General features: G+C 59.0%; 1 protein-coding gene across 1 annotated transcript in view; it reads right to left on the minus strand.

Annotated features, from left to right (window-relative positions):
- LOC148439591 (terminal uridylyltransferase 4-like) overlaps positions 1–6082 on the minus strand; it is a gene marked incomplete at its 3' end in the record, with an annotated part of 394965 nt that extends 388883 nt beyond the window's left edge. The window contains exon 1 of the mRNA XM_088464538.1: positions 5882–6082. The remainder of the gene's footprint in view (positions 1–5881) is intronic.
- Positions 6083–13182: the final 7100 nt, after the last annotated feature.

The following is a 13182-nucleotide window of genomic DNA, read 5'->3' on the forward strand; positions in this document are numbered from 1 at the left end:
CACACATAGACAGATGTACACTCACAAATCACAGGTACACACACACATATCACAGGTACACACACACAGACTGATGTACACACACATATCACAGGTACACACACATAGACAGATGTACACACACATATCACAGGTACACACACACATATCACTGGTACACACACACAGACTGATGTACACACACATATCACAGGTACACACACACAGACAGATGTACACACACACACACACACACACACACATATCACAGGTACACACACACATCACTGGTACACACACATAGACAGATGTACACACACACATATCACAGGTACACACACATAGACAGATGTACACACTCACATATCACTGGTACACACACACATATCACAGGTACACACACACATATCACAGGTACACACTCACATATCACAGGTACACACACATAGACAGATGTACACAAACATATCACAGGTACACACACACATATCACTGGTACACACACACAGACAGATGTACACACTCACATATCACAGGTACTCACACACAGACAGATGTACACACACACACAGATGTACACACACATATCACAGGTACACACACACAGATGTACACACACATATCACAGGTACATACACATATCACAGGTACACACACATATCACAGGTACACACACATATCACAGGTACACACACATAGACAGATGTACACACACATATCACAGGTACACACACATATCACAGGTACACACTCACATAACACAGGTACACACACACATATCACAGGTACACACACATAGACAGATGTACACACACACACACACACACACACAGACAGATGTACAAACACATATCACAGGTACACACACATCACACGTACACACTCACATATCACAGGTACACACACACACATCACAGGTACACACACACACATCACAGGTACACACACAGACAGATGTACACACACACATAGACAGATGTACACACACATATCACAGGTACACACACATATCACAGGTACACACACACCCATCACAGGTACACACACACATCACAGGTACACACACACATCACAGGTACACACACACATCACAGGTACACACACACAAACAGATGTACACACACATATCACAGGTACACACTCACATATCACAGGTATACACACACAGACAGATGTACACACACATAGACAGATGTACACACACATAGACAGATGTACACACACATAGACAGATGTACACACACATATCACAGGTACACACACATATCACAGGTACACACACACATATCACTGGTACACACACATAGACAGATGTACACACACATATCACAGGTACACACACACATATCACTGGTACACACACATAGACAGATGTACACTCACAAATCACAGGTACACACACACATATCACAGGTACACACACATATCACAGGTACACACACACAGACAGATGTACACACACATATCACAGGTACACACACACAGACAGATGTACACACACATATCACAGGTACACACACATATCACAGGTACACACACACATATCACTGGTACACACACATAGACAGATGTACACTCACAAATCACAGGTACACACACACATATCACAGGTACACACACACACAGACAGATGTACACACACATATCACAGGTACACACACATCACAGGTACACACACACATATCACAGGTACACACACACAGACAGATGTACACACACATATCACAGGTACACACACATATCACAGGTACACACACACAGACAGATGTACACACACATATCACAGGTACACACACATATCACAGGTACACACACACAGACAGATGTACACACACATATCACAGGTACACACACACATATCACAGGTACACACACATAGACAGATGTACACACACACACACAGACAGATGTACAAACACATATCACAGGTACACACACATCACACGTACACACTCACATATCACAGGTACACACACACACATCACAGGTACACACACACATCACAGGTACACACACACATCACAGGTACACACACACATAGACAGATGTACACACACATATCACAGGTACACACACATATCACAGGTACACACACACACACACACATCACAGGTACACACACACACACATCACAGGTACACACACACACACATCACAGGTACACACACACATCACAGGTACACACACACATCACAGGTACACACACACAAACAGATGTACACACACATATCACAGGTACACACACATATCACAGGTACACACACACAGACAGATGTACACACACATATCACAGGTACACACACACATATCACAGGTACACACTCATATCACAGGTACACACACACATATCACTGGTACACACACACAGACTGATGTACACACACATAGACAGATGTACACACATATCACAGGTACACACACATATCACAGGTACACACACACACATATCACAGGTACACACACACATATCACAGGTACACACACACATATCACAGGTACACACACACACATCACAGGTACACACACACATATCACAGGTACACACACATATCACAGGTACACACACATAGACAGATGTACACACACATAGACAGATGTACACACACATAGACAGATGTACACACATATCACAGGTACACACACATATCACAGGTACACACACACACATATCACAGGTACACACACATAGACAGATGTACACACTCACATATCACAGGTACACACACATATCACAGGTACACACACATATCACAGGTACACACACACACATATCACAGGTACACACACATAGACAGATGTACACACTCACATATCACAGGTACACACACATATCACAGGTACACACACATATCACAGGTACACACACATATCACAGGTACACACACACATATCACAGGTACACACACACATATCACAGGTACACACACACATATCACAGGTACACACACACAAACAGATGTACACACACATATCACAGGTACACACTCACATATCACAGGTATACACACACAGACAGATGTACACACACATAGATAGATGTACACACACATAGACAGATGTACACACACATATCACAGGTACACACACATATCACAGGTACACACACACATATCACTGGTACACACACACAGACAGATGTACACACACATATCACAGGTACACACACACACATATCACTGGTACACACACATAGACAGATGTACACTCACAAATCACAGGTACACACACACATATCACAGGTACACACACACAGACTGATGTACACACACATATCACAGGTACACACACACAGACAGATGTACACACACACACACACACACACACACATATCACAGGTACACACACACATCACTGGTACACACACATAGACAGATGTACACACACACATATCACAGGTACACACACATAGACAGATGTACACACTCACATATCACTGGTACACACACACATATCACAGGTACACACACACATATCACAGGTACACACTCACATATCACAGGTACACACACATAGACAGATGTACACAAACATATCACAGGTACACACACACATATCACTGGTACACACACACAGACAGATGTACACACTCACATATCACAGGTACTCACACACAGACAGATGTACACACACACACAGATGTACACACACATATCACAGGTACACACACACAGATGTACACACACATATCACAGGTACATACACATATCACAGGTACACACACATATCACAGGTACACACACATATCACAGGTACACACACATAGACAGATGTACACACACATATCACAGGTACACACACATATCACAGGTACACACTCACATAACACAGGTACACACACACATATCACAGGTACACACACATAGACAGATGTACACACACACACACACACACAGACAGATGTACAAACACATATCACAGGTACACACACATCACACGTACACACTCACATATCACAGGTACACACACACACATCACAGGTACACACACACACATCACAGGTACACACACAGACAGATGTACACACACACATAGACAGATGTACACACACATATCACAGGTACACACACATATCACAGGTACACACACACACATCACAGGTACACACACACATCACAGGTACACACACACATCACAGGTACACACACACATCACAGGTACACACACACAAACAGATGTACACACACATATCACAGGTACACACTCACATATCACAGGTATACACACACAGACAGATGTACACACACATAGACAGATGTACACACACATAGACAGATGTACACACACATAGACAGATGTACACACACATATCACAGGTACACACACATATCACAGGTACACACACACATATCACTGGTACACACACATAGACAGATGTACACACACATATCACAGGTACACACACACATATCACTGGTACACACACATAGACAGATGTACACTCACAAATCACAGGTACACACACACATATCACAGGTACACACACATATCACAGGTACACACACACAGACAGATGTACACACACATATCACAGGTACACACACACAGACAGATGTACACACACATATCACAGGTACACACACATATCACAGGTACACACACACATATCACTGGTACACACACATAGACAGATGTACACTCACAAATCACAGGTACACACACACATATCACAGGTACACACACACACAGACAGATGTACACACACATATCACAGGTACACACACATCACAGGTACACACACACATATCACAGGTACACACACACAGACAGATGTACACACACATATCACAGGTACACACACATATCACAGGTACACACACACAGACAGATGTACACACACATATCACAGGTACACACACATATCACAGGTACACACACACAGACAGATGTACACACACATATCACAGGTACACACACACATATCACAGGTACACACACATAGACAGATGTACACACACACACACAGACAGATGTACAAACACATATCACAGGTACACACACATCACACGTACACACTCACATATCACAGGTACACACACACACATCACAGGTACACACACACATCACAGGTACACACACACATCACAGGTACACACACACATAGACAGATGTACACACACATATCACAGGTACACACACATATCACAGGTACACACACACACACATCACAGGTACACACACACACACATCACAGGTACACACACACATCACAGGTACACACACACATCACAGGTACACACACACAAACAGATGTACACACACATATCACAGGTACACACACATATCACAGGTACACACACACAGACAGATGTACACACACATATCACAGGTACACACACACATATCACAGGTACACACACATATCACTGGTACACACACACAGACTGATGTACACACACATAGACAGATGTACACACATATCACAGGTACACACACATATCACAGGTACACACACACACATATCACAGGTACACACACACATATCACAGGTACACACACACACATCACAGGTACACACACACATATCACAGGTACACACACATAGACAGATGTACACACACATATCACAGGTACACACACATAGACAGATGTACACACACATAGACAGATGTACACACACATAGACAGATGTACACACACATAGACAGATGTACACACATATCACAGGTACACACACATATCACAGGTACACACACACACATATCACAGGTACACACACATATCACAGGTACACACACATATCACAGGTACACACACATATCACAGGTACACACACATATCACAGGTACACACACATATCACAGGTACACACACATATCACAGGTACACACTCACATAACACAGGTACACACACACATATCACAGGTACACACACATAGACAGATGTACACACTCCCGGACACACCTCCCGTTATACACACAGCACGGGCCCGGGCAGTAGAGGGCTCCGGAGTCACCTACCCGAGGCCCCGGCTCAGCCGTAGGGAGGCCGTGAGGAAAACAACTACTCCTACAGCAGCTAGTCCCGAGGTCGGTGCGGGGGCGCCATGTCCGGGCTCCTCCCGCTGTGCAGGCCCCGAACACTCAGCTCACACCGCCGCCATGTCCAGCGCGCACTGCATTGTGGGACGGGGGGAGTGTCAGTGTCTGTCACAGAGAGGGAGACCGGGCACCGGGGAGAGGGTCACTGAGGGGGAGACCGGGCACCGGGGAGAGGGTCACTGAGGGGGAGACCGGGCACCGGGGAGAGGGTCACTGAGGGGGAGACCGGGCACCGGGGAGAGGGTCACTGAGGGGGAGACCGGGCACCGGGAAGAGGGTCACTGAGGGGGAGACCGGGCACCGGGGAGAGGGTCACTGAGGGGGAGACCGGGCACCGGGGAGAGGGTCACTGAGGGGGAGACCGGGCACCGGGGAGAGGGTCACTGAGGGGGAGACCGGGCACCGGGGAGAGGGTCACTGAGGGGGAGACCGGGCACCGGGGAGAGGGTCACAGAGAGGGAGACCGGGCACCGGGGAGAGGGTCACAGAGAGGGAGACCGGGCACCGGGGAGAGGGTCACAGAGAGGGAGACCGGGCATCGGGGAGAGGGTCACTGAGGGGGAGACCGGGCACCGGGGAGAGGGTCACAGAGAGGGAGACCGGGCACCGGGGAGAGGGTCACAGAGAGGGAGACCGGGCACCGGGGAGAGGGTCACAGAGAGGGAGACCGGGCATCGGGGAGAGGGTCACTGAGGGGGAGACCGGGCACCGGGGAGAGGGTCACAGAGAGGGAGACCGGGCACCGGGGAGAGGGTCACAGAGAGGGAGACCGGGCACCGGGGAGAGGGTCACAGAGAGGGAGACCGGGCATCGGGGAGAGGGTCACAGAGAGGGAGACCGGGCACCGGGGAGAGGGTCACAGAGAGGGAGACCGGGCACCGGGGAGAGGGTCACAGAGAGGGAGACCGGGCACCGGGGAGAGGGTCACAGAGAGGGAGACCGGGCACCGGGGAGAGGGTCACAGAGAGGGAGACCGGGCACCGGGGAGAGGGTCACAGAGAGGGAGACCGGGCATCGGGGAGAGGGTCACTGAGGGGGAGACCGGGCACCGGGGAGAGGGTCACTGAGGGGGGAGACCGGGCACCGGGGAGAGGGTCACAGAGAGGGAGACCGGGCACCGGGGAGAGGGTCACTGAGGGGGAGACCGGGCACCGGGGAGACCGGGCACCGGGGAGAGGGTCACTGAGGGGGAGACCGGGCACCGGGGAGAGGGTCACTGAGGGGGAGACCGGGCACCGGGGAGAGGGTCACTGAGGGGGAGACCGGGCACCGGGGAGAGGGTCACTGAGGGGGAGACCGGGCACAGGGGAGAGGGTCACTGAGGGGGAGACCGGGGAGAGGGTCACAGAGAGGGAGACCGGGCACCGGGGAGAGGGTTACTGAGAGGGAGACCGGGCACCGGGGAGAGGGTCACTGAGGGGGAGACCGGGCACCGGGGAGAGGGTCACTGAGGGGGAGACCGGGCACCGGGGAGAGGGTCACTGAGGGGGAGACCGGGCACCGGGGAGAGGGTCACAGAGAGGGAGACCGGGCACCGGGGAGAGGGTCACTGAGGGGGAGACCGGGCACCGGGGAGAGGGTCACTGAGGGGGAGACCGGGCACCGGGGAGAGGGTCACTGAGGGGGAGACCGGGGAGAGGGTCACAGAGAGGGAGACCGGGCACCGGGGAGAGGGTTACTGAGAGGGAGACCGGGCACCGGGGAGAGGGTCACTGAGGGGGAGACCGGGCACCGGGGAGAGGGTCACTGAGGGGGAGACCGGGCACCGGGGAGAGGTCACTGAGGGGGAGACCGGGCACCGGGGAGAGGGTCACAGAGAGGGAGACCGGGCACCGGGGAGAGGGTCACAGAGAGGGAGACCGGGCATCGGGGAGAGGGTCACTGAGGGGGAGACCGGGCACCGGGGAGAGGGTCACTGAGGGGGAGACCGGGCACCGGGGAGAGGGTCACAGAGAGGGAGACCGGGCACCGGGGAGAGGGTCACAGAGAGGGAGACCGGGCACCGGGGAGAGGGTCACAGAGAGGGAGACCGGGCACCGGGGAGAGGGTCACAGAGAGGGAGACCGGGCACCGGGGAGAGGGTCACTGAGGGGGAGACCGGGCACCGGGGAGAGGGTCACTGAGGGGGAGACCGGGCACCGGGGAGAGGGTCACAGAGAGGGAGACCGGGCACCGGGGAGAGGGTCACTGAGGGGGAGACCGGGCACCGGGGAGAGGGTCACTGAGGGGGAGACCGGGCACCGGGGAGAGGGTCACTGAGGGGGAGACCGGGCACCGGGGAGAGGGTCACTGAGGGGGAGACCGGGCACCGGGGAGAGGGTCACTGAGGGGGAGACCGGGCACCGGGGAGAGGGTCACTGAGGGGGAGACCGGGGAGAGGGTCACAGAGAGGGAGACCGGGCACCGGGGAGAGGGTCACTGAGGGGGAGACCGGGCACCGGGGAGAGGGTCACTGAGGGGGAGACCGGGCACCGGGGAGAGGGTCACTGAGGGGGAGACCGGGGAGAGGGTCACAGAGAGGGAGACCGGGCACCGGGGAGAGGGTTACTGAGAGGGAGACCGGGCACCGGGGAGAGGGTCACTGAGGGGGAGACCGGGCACCGGGGAGAGGGTCACTGAGGGGGAGACCGGGCACCGGGGAGAGGGTCACTGAGGGGGAGACCGGGCACCGGGGAGAGGGTCACAGAGAGGGAGACCGGGCACCGGGGAGAGGGTCACTGAGGGGGAGACCGGGCACCGGGGAGAGGGTCACTGAGGGGGAGACCGGGCACCGGGGAGAGGGTCACTGAGGGGGAGACCGGGGGAGAGGGTCACAGAGAGGGAGACCGGGCACCGGGGAGAGGGTCACTGAGAGGGAGACCGGGCACCGGGGAGAGGGTCACTGAGGGGGAGACCGGGCACCGGGGAGAGGGTCACTGAGGGGGAGACCGGGCACCGGGGAGAGGGTCACTGAGGGGGAGACCGGGCACCGGGGAGAGGGTCACAGAGAGGGAGACCGGGCACCGGGGAGAGGGTCACTGAGAGGGAGACCGGGCACCGGGGGAGAGGGTCACTGAGGGGGAGACCGGGCACCGGGGAGAGGGTCACAGAGAGGGAGACCGGGCACCGGGGAGAGGGTTACTGAGGGGGAGACCGGGCACCGGGGAGAGGGTCACTGAGGTGGAGACCGGGCACCGGGGAGAGGGTCACTGAGGGGGAGACCGGGCACCGGGGAGAGGGTCACTGAGGGGGAGACCGGGCACCGGGGAGAGGGTCACTGAGGGGGAGACCGGGCACCGGGGAGAGGGTCACAGAGAGGGAGACCGGGCACCGGGGAGAGGGTCACAGAGAGGGAGACCGGGCACCGGGGAGAGGGTCACTGAGGGGGAGACCGGGCACCGGGGAGAGGGTCACTGAGGGGGAGACCGGGCACCGGGGAGAGGGTCACTGAGGGGGAGACCGGGCACCGGGGAGAGGGTCACTGAGGGGGAGACCGGGCACCGGGGAGAGGGTCACAGAGAGGGAGACCGGGCACCGGGGAGAGGGTCACAGAGAGGGAGACCGGGCACCGGGGAGAGGGTCACAGAGAGGGAGACCGGGCACCGGGGAGAGGGTCACTGAGGGGGAGACCGGGCACCGGGGAGAGGGTCACTGAGGGGGGAGACCGGGCACCGGGGAGAGGGTCACAGAGAGGGAGACCGGGCACCGGGGAGAGGGTCACAGAGAGGGAGACCGGGCACCGGGGAGAGGGTCACAGAGAGGGGAGACCGGGCACCGGGGAGAGGGTCACTGAGGGGGAGACCGGGCACCGGGAGAGGGTCACTGAGGGGGAGACCGGGCACCGGGGAGAGGGTCACAGAGAGGGAGACCGGGCACCGGGGAGAGGGTCACAGAGAGGGAGACCGGGCACCGGGGAGAGGGTCACAGAGAGGGAGACCGGGCATCGGGGAGAGGGTCACTGAGGGGGAGACCGGGCACCGGGGAGAGGGTCACAGAGAGGGAGACCGGGCACCGGGGAGAGGGTCACAGAGAGGGAGACCGGGCATCGGGGAGAGGGTCACTGAGGGGGAGACCGGCACCGGGGAGAGGGTCACTGAGGGGGAGACCGGGCACCGGGGAGAGGGTCACAGAGAGGGAGACCGGGCACCGGGGAGAGGGTCACTGAGGGGGAGACCGGGCACCGGGGAGAGGGTCACTGAGGGGAGACCGGGCACCGGGGAGAGGGTCACTGAGGGGGAGACCGGGCACCGGGGAGAGGGTCACTGAGGGGGAGACCGGGCACCGGGGAGAGGTCACTGAGGGGAGACCGGGGAGAGGGTCACAGAGAGGGAGACCGGGCACCGGGGAGAGGGTTACTGAGAGGGAGACCGGGCACCGGGGAGAGGGTCACTGAGGGGGAGACCGGGCACCGGGGAGAGGGTCACAGAGAGGGGAGACCGGGCACCGGGGAGAGGGTCACTGAGGGGGAGACCGGGCACCGGGGAGAGGGTCACTGAGGGGGAGACCGGGCACCGGGAGAGGGTCACTGAGAGGGGAGACCGGGCACCGGGGAGAGGGTCACAGAGGGGGAGACCGGGCACCGGGGAGAGGGTCACAGAGAGGGGAGACCGGGCACCGGGGAGAGGGGTCACTGAGGGGGAGGACCGGGCACCGGGGAGAGGGTCACTGAGGGGGAGACCGGGCACCGGGAGAGGGTCACTGAGGGGGAGACCGGGCACCGGGGAGAGGGTCACTGAGGGGGAGACCGGGCACCGGGGAGAGGGTCACTGAGGGGGAGACCGGGCACCGGGGAGAGGGTCACAGAGAGGGGAGACCGGGCACCGGGGAGAGGGTCACTGAGGGGGAGACCGGGGCACCGGGGAGAGGGTCACTGAGGGGGAGACCGGGCACCGGGGAGAGGGTCACTGAGGGGGAGACCGGGCACCGGGGAGAGGGTCACAGAGAGGGAGACCGGGCCACCGGGGAGAGGGTCACTGAGGGGGAGACCGGGCACCGGGGAGAGGGTCACAGAGAGGGGAGACCGGGCACCGGGGAGAGGGACACAGAGAGGGGAGACCGGGCACCGGGGAGAGGGTCACTGAGAGGGGAGACCGGGCACCGGGGAGAGGGTCACTGAGGGGGAGACCGGGCACCGGGGAGAGGGTCACTGAGGGGGAGACCGGGCACCGGGGAGAGGGTCACAGAGGGGGAGACCGGGGCACCGGGGAGAGGGTCACAGAGGGGGAGACCGGGCACCGGGGAGATGGTCACAGAGAGGGAGACCGGGCACCGGGGAGAGGGTCACAGAGAGGGAGACCGGGGCACCGGGGAGAGGGTCACAGAGAGGGAGACCGGGCACCGGGGAGAGGGTCACTGAGGGGGAGACCGGGCACCGGGGAGAGGGTCACTGAGGGGGAAGACCGGGCACCGGGGAGAGGGTCACTGAGGGGGAGACCGGGCACCGGGGAGAGGGTCACAGAGAGGGAGACCGGGCACCGGGGAGAGGGTCACAGAGAGGGAGACCGGGCACCGGGGAGAGGGTCACTGAGGGGGAGACCGGGCACCGGGGAGAGGGTCACTGAGGGGGAGACCGGGCACCGGGGAGAGGGTCACTGAGGGGGAGACCGGGCACCGGGGAGAGGGTCACTGAGGGGGAGACCGGGCACCGGGGAGAGGGTCACAGAGAGGGGAGACCGGGCACCGGGGAGAGGGTCACAGAGAGGGAGGACCGGGCACCGGGGAGAGGGTCACTGAGGGGGAGACCGGGCACCGGGGAGAGGGGTCACTGAGGGGGAGACCGGGCACCGGGGAGAGGGTCACTGAGGGGGAGACCGGGCACCGGGGAGAGGGTCACAGAGGGGGAGACCGGCACCGGGGAGAGGGTCACTGAGGGGGAGACCGGGCACCGGGGAGAGGGTCACAGAGAGGGAGGACCGGGCACCGGGGAGAGGGGTCACTGAGGGGGAGACCGGGCACCGGGGAGAGGGTCACAGAGAGGGAGACCGGGCACCGGGGAGAGGGTCACAGAGAGGGAGACCGGGCACCGGGGAGAGGGTCACTGAGGGGGAGACCGGGCACCGGGGAGAGGGTCACTGAGGGGGAGACCGGGCACCGGGGAGAGGGTCACAGAGGGGGAGACCGGGCACCGGGGAGAGGGTCACTGAGGGGGAGACCGGGCACCGGGGAGAGGGTCACTGAGGGGAGACCGGGCACCGGGGAGAGGGTCACTGAGGGGGAGACCGGGCACCGGGGAGAGGGTCACAGAGAGGGAGACCGGGCACCGGGGAGAGGGTCACAGAGAGGGAGACCGGGCACCGGGGAGAGGGTCACTGAGGGGGAGACCGGGCACCGGGGAGAGGGTCACTGAGGGGGACCGGCACCGGGGAGGGTCACTGAGGGGAGACCGGCACCGGGAGAGGGTCACTGAGGGGGAGACCGGGCACCGGGGAGAGGGTCACTGAGGGGGAGACCGGGCACCGGGGAGAGGGTCACAGAGAGGGGAGACCGGGCACCGGGGAGAGGGTCACTGAGAGGGAGACCGGGCACCGGGGAGAGGGTCACAGAGAGGGAGACCGGGCACCGGGGAGAGGGTCACTGAGGGGGAGACCGGGCACCGGGGAGAGGGTCACTGAGGGGGAGACCGGGCACCGGGGAGAGGGTCACTGAGGGGAGACCGGGCACCGGGGAGAGGGTCACAGAGGGGAGACCGGGCACCGGGGAGAGGGTCACTGAGGGGGAGACCGGGCACCGGGGAGAGGGTCACTGAGGGGGAGACCGGGCACCGGGGAGAGGGTCACTGAGGGGGAGACCGGGCACCGGGGAGAGGGTCACAGAGGGGAGACCGGGCACCGGGGAGAGGGTCACAGAGGGGGAGACCGGGGCACCGGGGAGAGGGTCACTGAGGGGGAGACCGGGCACCGGGGAGAGGGGGGAGACCGGGCACCGGGGGAGAGGGTCACTGAGGGGGAGACCGGGCACCGGGAGAGGGTCACAGAGGGGAGACCCGGGCACCGGGGAGAGGGTCACAGAGAGGGAGACCCGGGGGCACGCGGGGAGAGGGTCACTGAGGGGGAGACCGGGCACCGGGGAGAGGGTCACTGAGGGGGGAGACCGGGCACCGGGGAGAGGTGTCACTGAGGGGGAGACCGTGGCACCGGGGAGAGGGTCACTGAGGGGAGACCGGGCACCGGGGAGAGGGTCACTGAG

This window comes from Taudactylus pleione, unplaced genomic scaffold (assembly GCF_031769625.1).
Source record: "Taudactylus pleione unplaced genomic scaffold, aTauple2 ptg001678l, whole genome shotgun sequence".
NCBI lineage: Eukaryota > Metazoa > Chordata > Amphibia > Anura > Myobatrachidae > Taudactylus > Taudactylus pleione.